Source organism: Vicia villosa, unplaced genomic scaffold (assembly GCF_029867415.1).
Source record: "Vicia villosa cultivar HV-30 ecotype Madison, WI unplaced genomic scaffold, Vvil1.0 ctg.003032F_1_1, whole genome shotgun sequence".
NCBI lineage: Eukaryota > Viridiplantae > Streptophyta > Magnoliopsida > Fabales > Fabaceae > Vicia > Vicia villosa.
In genome coordinates this window covers 217,308-236,077 of record NW_026706096.1, presented here as the reverse complement: position 1 = coordinate 236,077, position 18,770 = coordinate 217,308, and positions in this window count along the sequence as shown.

The window sequence follows — 18,770 nt, the reverse complement described above, 5'->3', positions numbered from 1 at the left end:
CTGCAACCATTTTTATAATAAAGTTAATTTCATTAGCTTTCTAACGCTTTAAACAGAGCTTAAATCGGAAGTCCAGAACTCCGGTTATGAATTTTCAAAGTTTCATAACGATTCAGCAATTTTCCTGCATTTTGCTTACAGAAATTCCACTCCAAAACTCAGTCTCTTCAACTCGGTCAAACTCCAAACAGCCCCTTATCATATCTCTTTTCTCCCAAATTTCTTATAACTTGAGCAAATATAGACTACGTTTACTAAGAAACCCTTCGCCGAAGTTCAATTTCCAACTCATCACGACAACAATCTCCTTTGCGAACTTGCAACTGAACCACCTCCGAGAAGCAAAGCTTCTCCCCCACTTTGCTCAAACCAACTCCTGCAACAAAAGAAACAAGTACCGACAGTGATTCATTCACATGTCACATACCAAGGGATAATACACCGACAATATTCAACTGTCGGACAACTCAACTGACTCGACAACTTGGTCGGATGGACCGACCTGCTCTGATACCACTATTGTAACACCCTTCTAAACCCCGCGGAATAATAAATTAATTTCAGAGTAAACATGTAAAAAGGATTCTACAACTCGCCAATAAGAATTATAAAACCAATGTCATGCTTTTCACGGGAGAAAATAAACTAAACATTAATCACCAAACATGTTTAACACAGCCAGGGCCGGCCCAATCAACTCCGAGGCCCCGTTATAATTTTAAAAATAGGCCTTAATTATATATATATATATATATATATATATATATATATATATATATATATATATATATATATATATATATATATATATATATATATATATATATATATATATATATATATATATAATAATTCAAAACAATATATAAAAAATATAATTATATATTAATTGAAAATAAATTTAATTATAATTATTTTAATTTTTAATCATTTTTCATTTATTTATTTATTAGGTTTTCATCATAGTTTTTTATTTATTTATTGAGTTTTTATATAACATTTTTTTATCTATTAATATTAAAAGAAAATAATTACATTTTCCAAAATATAGGATCCTATGCTATAAAATTTGTTGTTCAATTAAGTAATAAATTTTGTAGGAAATAAATACTATGAATTCTTTGATTCATTATATTCCAAAAATTTTATTTTAATGGTTAAATATAAATATATACTAGTAGAATAGAAATATAAAGTCCCATATGCTTATTAAATACTAGTAGCAGCGTAAAGTACATTCAATGCTGAGTATATAGTATATTATGAGGCTGGTCTTCTAATCTTCTAAATCAGTATAATTTCCACATACTAAATAAATAGCAACAACCAATGAAAAATTAAGAGGCCCTTAGGATTTGGTGGCCCTGTGCAATAGGTCTTGTTGCACCTGCACAGGGCCGGCTCTGAACACAGCGGAAATAGTTTCCTAGAGTTGAATAATAAAAAAACATCAGTCGTCAACTCCAAGAGGTCACCACCCCATAACTCAAACAATATTATTCAACTAGTAAAAGAAGTGTTTACTCAATAACTCAAAACAAATGAGTGTTCCCCCCCAGTGTTACAAGACCAGAGCATGACACCCGACACAGCTGACACTAAGCGAAATAGCCCTACGAGCTATCCTCACCGAAGCTCAAAGCCGCTACTCCTCAATCAGAAAATGGTCAACAGTAAGGGTGAGACATATTCACAATTAACGAATGTTATAAGTTTATAAACAATAAAACATCATAAGCATATTATTCACCCAACTGCAATGTATTCAGATTTTCATAAATATTCACCAACAATACAAAATGCAATCAATCACATCACCGTGAAATAACACTGGAATTCTTCCAATCATGTTATAACAATACACATGCAAATGCACTGAAACTATGCATGTGGTATCAATTCATCATGGGATTAACCCATCCGACCGATCTAAACATCACTGAGATACGGCCCTGCCAACACTAATTCTACACAATGGGAATTATGTCATCCACTGATCCAAACATCACCGAAATTCAGCCACCAAAATGATTATGAATGCATGCAAAACCATATAACATACTCACCATCATCACTGATACGATGAACAATTTCATCTCAACATAACTCACTGTTATCAACACCGAACTCAATATGTACATGTCTAGGCATCATTCAATAATTAATCATACATCATTACAGCAACCACACAATAACAACATAATCACATCATCACCATATTACTACATTGTTACAATTCACAATACATGCACACAATATATAATTTCATCAAGATAATTAAATCGGTATTTTAAAAATAAAATCGAGCCTCTACCCATTTCACCATTTAATCACATAAATTATTTAATTATCTTTACAATGCTCGAAACGACACTTAAAACGGATACACGATTTGAAAGTTACGAATAAAACAAGTATTTTTCAAAAACACAACAGCAGTAATCGGTTACCTCAAATGGAGTAACTGGTCCCTGCCTGACGGAGTAACAATTTTCTCTATTCGTAACAGAGGTAGCCTGTTACCTCAAATGGAGTAATCGGTTACTACAACTTATTTTTCAAAAATGCAACAGAGGTAACCGGTTACCACAATGAAGTAACCGGTTACTTCACAACGAACAGGACTTCCTCGTCTACGTCAACACCAGGTAATTGGTTACCACCCTGAGGTAACCGGTTATCACGTACCTACAACATAAAAATCTCCTTTTTGAGAGCATTTCACTTCCCCCAATTCAACCCAAAACGTACCAAAACGTTTGCAACATTAAAACAACACCAAAACAATTACTTTAACACATTTCTATCAAGTTTTGGATCCATTCAACATCAAATATCATTCATAATCAATTAATTGCGTCAAATTCATCAAATTGATCCTAAAGGTTCCAAAATCCCAAAACCCACAATACATACAATTGAGAAAAGCAATACACCTAATCAATTCTATTATCAATAAACTGATAATATATGGTAATCGGAATTAGTCACCCCTTTGCTTAGCCAAGAATTTGATTATTCCTCTTCTCCTGCTTCAGCTCTTTCACGTGTTCTTCAAATCTCCTCTTCTTCTCTTTTGGCTTCTCTATTCCCTTTATCTTCCAATTTCCTTTATTTTATGAAAATAACATAACCCAGTAAAAGGCCCACTAATTAAAACCTCCTCTTTACTAATTGTCACACTGGCCCAATTACCTTATTCCCATAATTTTCTCAATTAAATCATCAGATTCCAAAATTTCAATTAATTCCAATTAAATAATTTAAACTCTAATTAAATTAAATAATGGAAAATCTGGGGTGTTACAGTACGCCTTTAATTACTATTATTGACACTGGTGCTACACGTTGTTTTATTGCTGTTGACTCTGTTGAACGATTGAAACTTGTGTTGTCTGCTATGAACAGTGAGATGGTAGTCGATCTTCTAGCTAAGGGGTCGGTGACTAATTATCTTACATGTTTAAAGTGTCCTTTGTCGATCTTCGACAGAGACTTTGTTGTTGATCTGGTTTATTTTCCTTTAAGGGGATTAGACGTGATTTTAGGTATCAACTTGTTAGAGCATAACCATGTTCATATTAATTTTTATGACAAGTTGGTGAGATTTTCTACCCCAGAAGAAGAAGCGAGTTTGTTGTCAGGTAAACAGTTACGACAACTGATGCAAGAAAAGGAAACTCAGATGTTCTCGTTAATGGCTACATTATCAGTGGAGAATCAAATGGTGATTGAAGAATTTCAAGTAGTACGAGACTTTCCTAAAGTTTTCCCTGATGAAATTCCTGATGTACCACCTGAAATAGAAGTTGAGTTTACGATTGATCTTGTACCTGGTACCAGACCTATTTCTATGGCACCGTACAGGATGTCAACGTCTGAATTGACAGAGTTAAATAAGCAATTGGAGGACCTACTTGAGAAGAAGTTTGTGAGACCAAGTGTATCACCGTGGGGAGCACCAGTGCTATTAGTGAAGAAGAAAGATGGAAGTATGAGGTTATGTGTTGATTATAGACAGCTCAATAAAGTGACTATCAAGAACAAGTATCCACTTCCGAGATTAGATGACTTGATGGATCAGTTAGTGGGTTCTCGTGTATTTAGTAAGATTGATTTGAGGTTCGGTTATCATCATATTAAAGTGAAAGATGAAGATATTTAGAAGACAGCGTTCAGGACATGGTATGGGCATTATGAATATTCAGTGATGCTTTTCGGTGTTACCAATGCGCCGAGAGTATTTATGGAGTATATGAACTGTATCTTCCATACTTATTTAGATCGGTTTGTAGTAGTATTTATTGATGATATTCTGATTTATTCTAAGTCGGAAGAAGAACATGTAGAGCATTTAAAGATAGTGTTGCAGGTGCTGAAAGAGAGGAAATTGTATGCGAAGATATCTAAATGTGAATTTTGGTTAAAAGAAGTAAGCTTTCTTGGGCATGTCATTTCAGGTAAAGGGATTGCTGTAGATCCGTCTAAAGTAGATGATGTGTTGCAATGGAAGACTCCAAAGTCGGCTACCGAGATTAGAATCTTTTTGGGATTAGCCGGTTACAATATAAGGTTTATTGAAGGATTTTCTAAATTGGCACTTTCGTTGACTAAGTTAACTTGTAAGGGCAAAGCTTTTGCGTGGGATGTTCAATGCGAAGAAAGTTTTACCGAATTGAAGAAGAGGTTGACGATGGCTCCGGTGTTGACGTTACCTAATCCTGGAGAATCATTTGTCGTGTATTGTGATGCTTCCAAGATGAGTTTAGGAGGCGTACTTGTGCAGAATGATTAAGTTGTTGCCTGTGCGTCAAGAAAATTGAGAATTCATGAGAAGAATTATCCTACGCATGATTTAGAACTTGCTGCAGTTGTATTTGTGTTAAAGATTTAGAGGCATTATCTTTATGGCTCTAGATTCGAAGTATTTAGCGACCATAAAAGTTTGAAGTATCTATTCGATTAGAAGGAATTGAATATGAGACAACGAAGATGGTTAGAGTTGTTAAAAGATTATGATTTCGGTTTGAATTACAATTTGGGTAAGGCTAATGTTGTAGCGGACACATTATGCCGGAAGACTTTGCATATGTCTGCAATGATGGTTAAAGAGTTGGAGTTGATTGAACAGTTCCGAGATATAAGTTTGGTGTGTGAAGTGACACCGCAAAGTGTAATGTTGGGTATGCTAAAGATTAATAATGAAGTTCTGGACAGCATTAGAGAAGCTCAGAAGCTCGATGTGAAGTTTGTAGATTCGATGGTTGGAATCGATCAGTCTGAGAATAGTGATTTCAAGTTGGATGCACAAGGTGTGTTGAGATCCCGCGATCGAATTTGCATTCCCGATGATATAGAGATGAAGAAGATGATTCTTGAAGAGAGTCACAGAAGCAGTTTAAGTATTCATCCGGGAGCTACTAAAATGTATCAAGATTTGAAGAAGTTGTTTTGGTGGCCTGAAACGAAACGAGATATAGCGCAGTTTGTCTATGCGTGTTTGACTTGTCAGAAATCGAAAGTTAAACATCAGAAACCTGCAGGATTGATGCAACCGTTAGAAGTTCCGGAATGAAAGTGGGATAGTATCTGAATGGGTTTTGTGACAGGATTGCCTAATAATTCAAGAGGACATGACTATATTTGGGTGTTTCGTTATTTGAGCTTTTATTCTACTCAAGAATGACTTAAAAAACTCCCAATTTCGTTCCAAAAAAATTTACGTAGTTCAACCGTTGTCTTGAATGGAGGACAGTCCTTTTTCAATATCAAAGCATTTACATTTGCATTCCTTCTATTGTAGGTGTAGCAATATGCACTTCGTGACAGAAAAGATTAGTAAAAAAGGAATGTTCTCCCGTGCAAAACCTCTTTCATTTGCCATAGAATGTGCTTGTAATATATAATAATTTGTTTTTCTTTATGTTAAATAATAGATTAGATTTGACAAAAGAGGAACTTGTGGAATAAAAAAATTGTTGCACCTAGACATTTTCTATATATGGAATGTACTACAGCATTGGAATTGGAAAAAAGAAGAAAGTAAAACATGGCATCATAAATATGCAGCAGACAATTTGGGATTCCATTGATTTAGGATTCTATTAATTTAGATGTAAGAAATGCATGTGTGTCAAATGAAACCACACGTAATATCTATTCATATGGTGTGAGCTGGAAACGATAATAAGGCAACATAATCAGCACAATATCAACACAATGAATATAATATCAATGCCAATAAGTTCTGTATTAATTAAGTAATGTATTCTCAACAGTAGCATATGCTTAAGTAACAAATTCTTATCGCTCTCACTCAATAGTAACATATTCTCAAATTGTCTGTTAAGTTGAGGGTCTTAAGAATATGTTCAAACAAAGTAGTGTTAGAAAATGGACATAGACTAGCCGTTAAAATTATTGGTCATACAAAACACTTTAGTCAAATTAACTAATTTGCTACATGTGCCCAACATAACAAGAAACCTCATACCAGTTTCTAAATTTGCTAATTAAAGTTTTATTAAATCTCAGGCATCTAATCAGGTACTTCTTGAAAGGTTTCTTAATACAAGTAGTCTATATTGCTTCAACAACTTGCTATTTGAACCTTCAAGACTTAACTTGTGTCACAAGTCAAATACTTTACCTTCAACTGTTCTTCATAAAACTGAATCAGATCAGATATCACATAGTGCTAATACTACTTTACTTTCTGCAAATAAAATGACAATTTAGCACACTAGGCTAGGTCATACAAATTCTAGAGCTATACGGACTTGGATCCCCTCCTTAATTTTTTTCTCCTTTCTCTCCATTCTCTCTATCTCTCTCACTCATCATTAAAAAAAATATATAATCAAGAGAGAAAATGAAATTAAGAGAGAGATAGAGAGGATGTGGAGAGAAGGAGAGAAAAATGAAGGAGAGGATCCAAAGTGAGAGTTATGCACATAATTCTTGAATTATGTAATATCTCCTTCGACAATAAAGAGTCACAAAGTTTTTGTCAATCTTGTTGCCTTGGAAAATCACGTAGATTATTTGCACCATTGTCTACTACTAGGTACACTGCTTTGTTTGAACTTGTAAATACTAGTCTGTGGGGGCCATCTCCTGCACCATCCCATAATGGATACTCATACTACATTGCTTTTGTAGATTCACTTTTCACGTATACTTGGAAATATATGCTCAAGAACAAGAGTGATGCTCTCAATGCATTCAAGCTATTTCAAGGTTATGTATCAACTCAATTCTGCACCAAAATCAAGGCAATTCAATTAGATTTTGGAGGAGACTTCAGGTTTTTCACTAAGTTACTTAATGAGCAAGGTATTGTGCATAGATTCACCTGTCCACACACTTCTAATTAGAATGGAGTTGTAGAGAGAAAGCACAGACAAATTATCGAGATGGGACCCACTATCATTGCATATGCATCAATGCCCATGGGACCATAGCTTCACCACTGCAGTCTATTTGATCAATAGACTTCCTACCAATGCTCTAACAAACTACATATCACCTTATCAAGCACTACTTCACAAACAACCAAATTATGCTTCTATCAAAGTGTTTGGTTGTGTATCCTTCCCTCATCTCAGTCCATGCAATCACCACAAGCCGCAGTTCAGGAGTTCTAAATGCATATACTTGGGAGTTTCACCAACACACAAGGGCCACAAATGTCGCAACTATGATGGCAGAGTTTACATTTCAAAGGATGTGGTATTCAATGAACTAGAATTTCCTTGGCAATCCAAACCTGTACAACAAGACCACAATTCAATTCATACTACCCCTATATTGCAGATATTTAACCCTCAACCCATCAGTGGTAATTAGTAGGGTCAAACTTCAAGTGAGTCTATCCTTACTAACCACACTGAACACAAAGCACCACCTGACAATCATACTTCATCTGAACAACATCATGCCTCATCACAGTTATTACCTAATAAACATACAAAGGTATCAACTTCTGTACCTGACACCATGCAAATAAAACACTAGAACACACAAGTGATTCAACTGTAGTACCTGACACATTTCAAATTGATCAGGTCATATATATTCCTCACAATATATCATCGTCACCTATGATGCCGTCTGAGTCAGTTGATAACTTAAGTCCTAAGGAACCATATGCTACCTTCTTTGAGTATCTAGGTAACTTAAGGCCTAAGGAACCTCAATCCATATCAACATTCTCATGTGATTAGACACAATTGTCCAACACTACAAACTTAATCTTACTCTCATTTCACACTCAACTAAACCATGCTCCTCTAGTCACCAACAATCATCCAATGCTCGCTAGAGCCAAAACAAGAAAATTTAAGTGAAGGTGTTTCTAGTGCATAGTGAACCCTCACTACCAAACAAGCATTGGCTCAACCTGGATGGTTCAATACCATGAAAGTTGAATATGATTCTTTAATCAGAAATGGAACACGGTGTCTCACAACTTTACCACCCCACAGAAAAATAATAGGGTGCAAATGGGTGTTCAAGGTTAATGAAAAATCAGATGGAAGAATAAAAAAATATAAATCTAGACTTGTGGCTAAGGGCTTTCATCAACAACATGGATTTGACTTCCATGAAACTTTCTATCCTGTAGTCAAACCAACAACAATTTGAATCATCTTGACCTTGGCTCTCACTCATAAATGGGAAGTTCAACAGGTTCACATCAACAATGCATTCCCTAATGGATACTTAGAAGAAGAAATTTACATGTAACAACCTCCAGATTTCTGCACCTCAGACCCTACCATGGTGTGCCAATTTAGAAAAGCTATCCATGGCCTGAAACAGGCGCCACGAGCTTAGTATGAGAAACTCCATCAAACATTACTTCATTGTGGTTTCACTTCAAGCAAATGTGATCACTCATTGTTCATCTACAATCATAATCATGTTACATTCTATGCCCTAATATATATTGATGATATACTCATAAGAGGTTCATCACCTACTATTTTACACAATCTAGTCTCCAGACTGAATGACAAGTTTTCCCTTAAAAGGCTTGGTATTCCTTAATACTTTATAGGAATTGAAGTTCACTATCAAGCTAATGGCTCGATGGTGCTAACTCGCACCAAATATACCAAAGATCTCTTAACCAAAGTAAACATCAATGAAGAAAATGGAGTAAATACACCTATGTTTAGCTCATGTAAACTAAGCAAGCATGGTGAAGACAAACTCTCAGATGGTTGGAGTTCTACAATATGTAACTTTTACAAGACGCGATATTGCCTTTTGTGTAACCAAGGTGTGTCAATTCATGGAGGATCTGTTAGAATCACACTAGAGTGTTGTGAAGCGCATGATGCACTATTTGAGTGGCACGACTACTGTAATACGGTGGGAGAGCTGAATTTTAAAAATGTTGCGGATAGCAAGAGTCGCCACCGAATTTTATTTTATCCAATTAGGAAAGGAAAAAAGAACAGGAAAGGCCTTTGAAAGATTTCATCTGTGGAGATAACTTTTGGTCATTAGTTGTACCCCCTGATCATGAATATGACCTTCGTTTGGTCAAGAAATTCTCATAACCATGAACCCGACGAAGGCATTTGCTCTTGCCCTAACAATGGTGTTTGGCCATTTTGGCTGTGACCAAGGCTAGAACACCAAGTCTCGAATTGCATCTTCCTTTGAATTCTTGCACTCTTTGAAACCCTAGTTCTTTGCTCCCATCTTCTCCTAATTTCGTTCCCTTGCCTTGTGTATGGTATGGAATATATATAATGGACTAACTAGGGTTGAAAGTTTGGAGAAAAATCAAATCTTTGATTGGAGAAAAAATTGAGAAAACAATTTGATTGATTTTTGCACAAAATCATACTATATTTGGTTTAATCTCTTTCCAATCTATATATTTGATTTGCTTGATCCCCAAGAATGATCTTGTGATTGGAAAAATCAAATCATGCATTAATTTGATTTGATTTGATTTTTTCTTTGATTTCAATTGAATAAAAATAAAAAAATAAAAAAATAAAAATCCAAACCAAGTGCCAACGAAATTCCATGGTCTTTAAGGTGTTTTATTTTAAATGTTACGGATAGCAAGAGTCCCCACCGACTTTTATTTTATCCAATTTAAAAAGGCTAAAAGAACAGAAAAAGACCTTTTAAAAGACTTTGAGTTCGGATGGTAGGTTATACAAAGGGAAGGTGTAAGCACCCTTTGTATCCATGGTTATCCATGGGCTCTTAATTGCTTAGCTCACTTTGTTTGTTTGTTTGAAAAGTGTCGTGTGTGAATAGAAAAAGAATTTGAATAAGGACTTTAGCTTGTAAAATAAGCGTAGCCTTCTTGACTTGATTTGAAAAAGAGTGGGAAAAGTTTTTGAATTTGAATAGAGCAAGCATTTAAGAGCACCCACCCTAAGTTTAATTTTTCTGTTCTTTAAGACTTTTGTTTGAAAGAGCTATCCATACCATAAAGAGGGCAGGTAGTCCTTTCATTGGATTTGAAAAGGGTCATCGAAGATTATCGTTTGCCATAAGACTGTCCCTACCATAAAGAGGGCAGGTAGTCTCAGGAAAGGATATAATAGTCATTTTTTAGGCAACCAGTAAGGATACCTTAGCATTCGAAAGGACGATCATCATTTATCGAGGCAACATCGAGGGACAAGATCTTTTTATGATGATTTTATTCGTAGGCAGCAGGCTAAGGTATCCCTACATCCGAGGGACTTGACTATTATTCGAAGGCAACATAAGAGGAATTACCCTAAAGGTGAGTGTGTGAAACAAGAGTGATTGATTTACTTAAATCCTGAAAATTAGCGTTATTCTATGTTATTTTTAGTCTTGCCATACAATCCTATTCAATTTCTAACAGTTATATAATGCAGGAAATAAAAGCCAGAAAATAAACCCTACGCTATTACAAGGCTTTGGGAAGGGGGGATTACAATACCAAAACCCGTGAATGCAGAAAAGAAAAGGCAGAAATTAAAAGGCAGAAAAAGAAAACCCTAAACTATTACATGACTTTGGGGCAGTTACAATAACATAATTAATTAGGCAAACGATGAAAAATAGACGAGGTAAAGAAAAACAAACCCCAAACGGGGACAAGTTAAACACAGTTAATAGAAATAAATCAATAAGGCAATGCGAAAGGTAAAATAAAAAGGTTTTTTTAAATCAAAGGGGCAAACCTTAAAAAGGCTGATTAAGAAACCAAACAGGTAAAAATCTATAAAAAAATTAATTATCGGTTAAAACTTAAGTGAAACCCTAATCCTAGTTAAATCGAAAGTTAACCCTAATTATTTAACCTAAAAAAATTTAGCCTAATTGCAGTTATTAATTAATTATTTAAATCAGTAGAAAACAATCCTGATTAAATTAAACATTAACCCTAATTGTTTAATTATCCTAAAATCAAATTCTTAATTAAAATTAATTATCTCAATATTTATCTTAATTTAAATAAATTAACTAATCTAATTAATTAAAAACAAAAAAGATTTGAATTTATCATAAATAAATAAAAAAGGTTTTGTTGTTTTTATAAAAAAGGGTTTTAGTTTTTATTTTAGAAATTAAAAGAAAAGGTTTTTTAAAATAAAACAAAAGAAAGAAAGAAAAAAGAAAAGCAAATTAAATAAAACAAAATAAATAAAAAAAGTAAACCAGGGCGATGGACGCTGGATCCGGAAACAAAATGATCTGAAGGCTGGAATCTGAGGGTGCACCGTAAGTACATGGACGAAGGCACGCTGGATACAAAGGTTTTAAAAACCTGACACGCACGCAAACAGACCAATGAGGGAGCGACACGTCTCCGTCTTCTTCCTCGATCCGTCGCCTTAGCCCCTTTATCTTTTACCTACGGATGTTCTTCCGTCGCCATAGCACCTGCCAAACATAAACACCAGAATACGCAACAGAAATTCCAGGTAAAATTATAGATCAACTCATTTTGATCCCTGAGCATGGTAGTGGCCATGGTTTGGTATACTTTCGCCTCAAACGCAAAACCCTAATTTGGACCTCAAAACCCTAACAATGGTGGAACTCGATCCTCGCACGGAAACTTCAATCAAACAACCCAGAAACGTTATATACATTAACACAAACACAAATATGTAACCAAATCATGTTAATGATGCGTGAATAATGGCAATCGAACTTAAAAAAAAGACGCAAACCGTGAGCAATTATGGATGATTCTGAGTGCTTGAAGACCTGGTAATGATCCAAATAGCTTCAGGAATCTTTAAGGAACGTGTTTGAATCCTTTAAATGCTTTGAATCAAGTTGCAATCACAAAAAACGGTTTTAAAAATTTCTGGAACTTTATGGACTTGAATAGGGTTCTTGGAGGCAGAATTTTCGTGTCCTTTAGGTCTGGAATTCTTGTACATATATAGGAGATCCTATTAGGTTAAGAAAATTGTGTTGAATCTCTTTGAATCATGGATTTTGGATTTGATTGGAAATTGATTTTCAATCTTTCTAATTATGGCCAATTTTCAATCTTTTTCCACCAATCTCCTTGTTCATGAATTTGGTATCAAATAATGTGTATTTTGATTATTGATTCTGATTGAAACTCTCTCTCAGATCAAATCTTTGAATATTTTCCCAATTATTTGATTTATATTGTATTTCCAATGAATTAAATTTAATAAAAAATCAAATATTAATCAATAATTCGTGGCTTTGGATATGGATATCTTTGATGACTTGGGGAGCAAGATTGGATCATAAAAGATTGGGCTTGTTTACAAAAAAAATCCAATTTGACCTTTATTTGCTTCACATATTTCACCCAAAATCGACCAAATTTGACAAGGCGTACCTCCCTCAATTTTTAAGATATGAAAGTTGTCATACCCTAATTTTTGACCCCCCCGAGATGTTATACTTTCAGGCTTTTCATCAGAATCAAAGCAGTTGCTCAAGAACAGTCACTTGTTCATCTAATGCTTAATCGAGGGTGTTCAGAAACAAAAGAGCTCAGGCAAAGGATCGGTCAATAAAAGGGAGGGTCTCCAACACAAACATAGGATTCAAAAACTTCATTCTATTCACCTATGATTGATTAAGACACCCATCACCTGAACCCAAGTTTGCTTACTTCACCAGTCTAGGGTTTTGAGCCCCATCAAGGACTAAAATCAGGGATCACATTTGGGAAACCCTAGAAAACTCCAGGGCATCATTCAAAGGCATCAGTCATCTTCAAATAGCTCATATGACAATATCCATAAGGCATTACACTTCAATTCAAGATCTACAGCCAACAATTTCATCTGGTCGACAATTAGGGTTTTTGACCTAATTCACCAAGATAGTTGACTTTTAATCAGGACATGGTACCACAACTCAAAGCATAGCTCAATATCCTCCAACAACTCAATATGATCCATTCATATCATTCATTTGATGAGGATAGCTTAATTCACTTGAAATCTCCCGAAACGCGATTCACCTGAAAAAGTCAACTATACAAGATCACCTTTGACTTTTTGGAAATTTTGGTCAACCATGACTTTTGAAGTTTTAAATCATCAATATATGATATTTGAAGTCATTTGATCAAGAAAAATCAAGAAAATCAATCAAGAATCAAAAAGTCAAAGTTTGACTTTTCATACTAAGAAAATTTTCTAAGTGTTTTCTAGTGGTTTTTACTAAACTTTGGAAGGGAATATCTCAAAATTTCACCTACAAACTGAAAAAAACTTCCAACATGAAAGTTGTAGATTTTGATCCAATGAACAACTTTGTCACATATAATTTTTTGGCTAAAAATCAACCATTGAAGAGATATGGAGCTTCAAAGTGACTGCCTTCACAAAACTTGCAAGAAAACCCTAGTTCTCTTCAAACTTTATGGGACTTTTTCACTAATTTCCCTAAATATTTTGGGCAAACACCAAAATAATAAATTGAAGTACATGTTAAGGACTTTCCAAATTGTGCTCAACCTTCTCCAAATTCATTTTGAGCTAAGAGATATGATTGATCAAAGTTAGGCATTTGAAGTGAAATTATAGGTCATGCCTAAGTGTGAAATTTGCAATTTTGTAGAAATGCTTACACTAAATGATGCCTCTAAACTTCAGAAACATTGCAAGGATAGGAGAGAATCATTTGCATTATTGCACAAATTTTTGAAGGGAATATTCCAAAACCAAAACATGTGATTATGTAATGATTGCATTTTGAGAATTTATGGCCAAGTGGTGATTCATCAAAGGAATCTTCTCCCAACCAATTGGAGCTCGTTTCTGCAGCAAATTTGTCCCCTAAGATCAAGCAAAACCGATGGCTAGGGAGTGGTATCAAATAACTCATCATTGCATATGGATCTTACTCACATTTCTTCATAGCCAAGGAAACCAAACTCACTTCACTAAGCAAGCTTACTATCTCCAATTGCTCTGCATCATTTGCCTATAAATAAGAGAGCATACCTCAGTAATTAAACACATCAAAGCAACGGAATTCTTGCTTTCTCTCTTCTTTCTTCATACTTAAGTTTTTCAAAGGTTCTTTGGCAAGAAGACTCGGATTCTTCAAACCAAAGCTCTTCCTTTGGAATTAAGTATTCAAACACATTAGGGGAGGCATTTAGAGGTGATCCAAACCTCTGAAACACTTCTGTACGTGGAGAATCATCATCTTCACCTCTCATTTGGAGCTGTTGCAGTTGGGGTCGAACAAGAGGTTCTGGGCACTTTCAATTCAAGTTAAGCATCTCAAAACCTTCCAGGAGGATCACCGAAGCTATCTGGATCGTTGCAACAACCCTGCAACACACTTTGATCAGAGCCAGATCTCCATTTTTAAGGTAAGTTTCAAAAGTTTCAAACTCTATAATTCACGCATGATAAATCTAAAATGAAGTTACCAGTTGGTTTCTGCACCTTCATAGATCATTAACCCTCAATCAATTACATCAAATCATGCATATAGAGTATTTCATGTTTAATTTCAGTTATAGGGTTCTTAGTGTTCATGCTTGCGAATTTTAAGTTACACTCAGAATAAATGAAATTAAAGGATACTATCATGATCCTCGTCCAAAAACGAGCAAAATCCATCTTTACATGTTTGGATTTGGTTGAGAATTGAGATAGATACGATTTCCAGAAATTCAAAAGCTTGAGGTTGAAGATGAAGATGGTGGCGCCATTTTTCAAATTTCCTAGGTTTTAGTTTATTATATTTTGAATGGTTTGTGTTTAACCTACAAATTCATCGTAGTGTCCCAATGGTTACAGCGCGCGTCCAAACTCTTGCCATGCCTTAGGTCTGGGGTTCGATCCCCCCCTCAGACCTTTTGTCCATTTTATTTTTTTTCAAATCATTTTTATGCTTTGCTTTCACATATAATCACATGGGCACCTCTGATAATCAGTCCACGCGTGTGGCTCAGTTGGTAATTGTTTTGTTGAATAACCAAGAGGGCGTGAGTTCAACCCTTGGTGAGGCCAAACCATATTTTTTACTACTATTTTTCTTCCATTTTATTTACAACTTCACATAACTATTTCACCTATCAAATTAAATTATTTTTTCTTCATTTATCACACACTTATCATTTAATATGTCTATTTTATGAATAATCAAAAAAGTCACAAAAATATTATTTATTTCATGTATTTTTATTAGGTTTAAAATGGTATATTTTTAAGTATTTATAAATACTTTTAAATATATATTTTCATTTGATTTTAAACCTAATCATTTTTGTGAATATTTTTATGATAAAACCCTAATCATTTAGGTCTTAATTAGGTATATATTTTGTCTTTACCTTAATTAGGTTGACTTTTGTCAATTTTCAAAACTGTTTTTCAAATCTCCGATTAAACAGACGATCAAGGTTTTCAGACAACAAAACCCCGTACCATTTCATTTCATTTTCAACTATTTTTCATAAACAGTAAATAAATCTATGGGCCTCTAATAGAGTGTAAGTCCCAGCACCTTTTCTTTTCTTAGTTTGTTCTCAAAAACTGTATTTTACAAAATCTTCTTTCTGTTTTCAAAACATTCTTCTGGTATTTGAAGGGCATTATTCCCGGTGAAACTCTTCAGATACCTATGGACCTTTGTCCATCTTCACTTCTTCTGTTTTCAAAAACCTTTAACTGTTTATTACAAATATTCAACTGTCATCAATAAATTGCTGGTAAGGCTTTGTACATACTTCTTCAAAGGCCTCCACTCCATCCAGGTTAGGCTTTATAGCTTTCAATTTACAGTCTTTATTTAAATTACTGTCAAATATAAACTGTTTATATATTGTTTAGAACTACGTCTGAGTATAAACCTTAGGACAGTTAAACTATATATATATATATATATATATATACATATATATATATATATATATATATATATATATATATATATATTATAGGAATATGGCCTAGGATTGAGAATGTCTTCCCGGTGAAGGCTCTTTCCTAATTAGAGATCTTTAGTTCAAACCCTCAAGATGAATTATTCCCGGTGAAACATCTTGAAAAAAGCCTTAGAACAAAAAACTAGGACACATCCACCCAAAGAGGAATTATTTCCGGTGAAACCTCTTACCCATTTGCTTAGAGCCAAAATAAGTTCAAAACCACATAGCTTTCTCTTGTGCTATGACAAGGACCCTCGATGACCCTCGATTAGCCTCCTCTTGGGCTTTGAACAAGGACCCACAGGCTTCTTAAAAGCATTTCCAGCTTCCTCTTGAGCTTGTATACAAGGACCCATCAGGTTTCTTATAAATATAGGAACAGGTCTTTAGTTACCTTTTAGCCTATCCTGGTGAGTTTCTTTCACTTTAAACCAGACTTTAAAACAAGCCAAGTTTGTCTCAATCTCATGTTGAGTACACCTTTTGGAATGAGAGACATGGACAGTCTCTGTCACCCTTATCTTTATTAATCTCCTTAGCAGAGTCTAGGATCCATATTTGTCTATCCTCAGTCAGTGTCAGCCTTAATCTTGGGCTTTAAAACAAGAAGTCTCAATTATTTAATCTTTCTGTCATCATCCAAAACCCCTGGAAAGGGTCAGCCTCCAATCTCAGTTAATAAAAAGAGTCAAAACCCCTGGAAAGGGTTAGCCACGAAAAACTCATTCTTTCAAAAGATAATTTCCCCAGCTAATCAAAAACCCCTGGAAAGGGTTAGCCTCCAAAAACATAAAGAAAAATCAGTCTTTTAATAGATAAATCCTCTAGTAGAGTAAAATTCCCCCCAGTGAGTCCTTCATCATTAAGTAGCCACAACCTTGGGCTTTGTACAAGGCATATAAACCACATTTCCTGTGTCAAAGATTCCTAATCTCAAGGCTCTTTTCCCCCATAGAGTCATCCATACTCAGTTTCTTTAAGAGTCAGCCACAACCTTGGGCTTTGTACAAGGCAGAAAATAATGTTTTTCCCTAGCCAGAATAGCCACAACCTTGGGCTTCATACAAGGCACAAATTAATGACTTCCCCAGTTAAAAGTCAGCCACAACCTTGGGCTTTGTACAAGGCACAAAATAGAGTCATCCATAGTCTTCAAAAACTCAGTTTCCTTAACATTTAGCCACAACCTTGGGCTTCATACAAGGCACAAAATAGAGTCTCCCTAAGTAGAGTCAGCCACAGTTCTGGGCTTTGTACAGAACACCAAATAAAATCCACTAAATAAATACTCTCCAACTTGAGTCAGCCTCAATTATGGGCTTTGTACAGAACACCAAATAAAATCCACCAAATAAATACTCTCCAACTAGAGTCAGCCTCAATTCTGGGCTTTGTACAGAACACAAATTCCCTGTAATTAATCCCCAGTGGAGTTATCTCCCAGAGTCAATAAAAATAATCAAAAGCCTCAAGCTTGGGCCTCATACAAGCCAGATAAAATCAAATTTTTATACAGTAGATAGATATAGCTTATCTCTATAGAGAGATCTTTCTCCTATCTCACCACATTCAAACAAACAAACATTAAATTTCATTTTTATTAAGTCTCCCATTTAGGATTTTGAAAGGCATGCTCTAGCAGTAGAACCCAGGCATGTGGTAACTTTCCCTAATTTGGTTGAGCACCTTTCTTTCATTCAAGACGCAGTTGACTGGTATACTTGCACATAAACAAGTAAGGTCCGCCTCTTGAATGAAATGAATTCAGTTATTCTGTCACTTTAAAATGTTTGTGGTGGAATAGTAGAAATACCTCTCTATAAAGATGACTTCATGTCTCTTTACTGTAAACAGAGATTTAATTCAAAGCTTCAACCTTGAGCTCCAAGCAAGGCACCAAAAATCATTTAAAATCCCTAAATTAATTCCCCAAACTACATTAAGCTCTGACTTCCATTAGGGATATGTAGGCATGAGGTTCACAAGGAATCTCAGCGAGCTAATAAAATACCAAAAATAGTCAGTTTGTCTGTCTGTCTTTTCAAATCAATTTCAATTCTTTCTCCTAACACAAAGGAGAAACTTTCCCAATCATTAGCAGTAAACACAATCACAATGACACATAGAAGGTTCCCGTAGAGTACTACGGATATGTAGGATGCTTAAACTCTTCCCTATGTATAACCGAACCCCCGGACTCCAGAATTTCTAGTCTAGGTGAATCCCCACACTTAGTAAACTCCTAGGGTTTATTTGAGATCTTTTTCCCCTCCCCTACTCGTTAGGATAATTAAAAAGTTCGTGTGATATCGTAGGAAGAACTGAAACAAAATTCATCCCGCCACGGGCGCATTCTCCTTCCAAA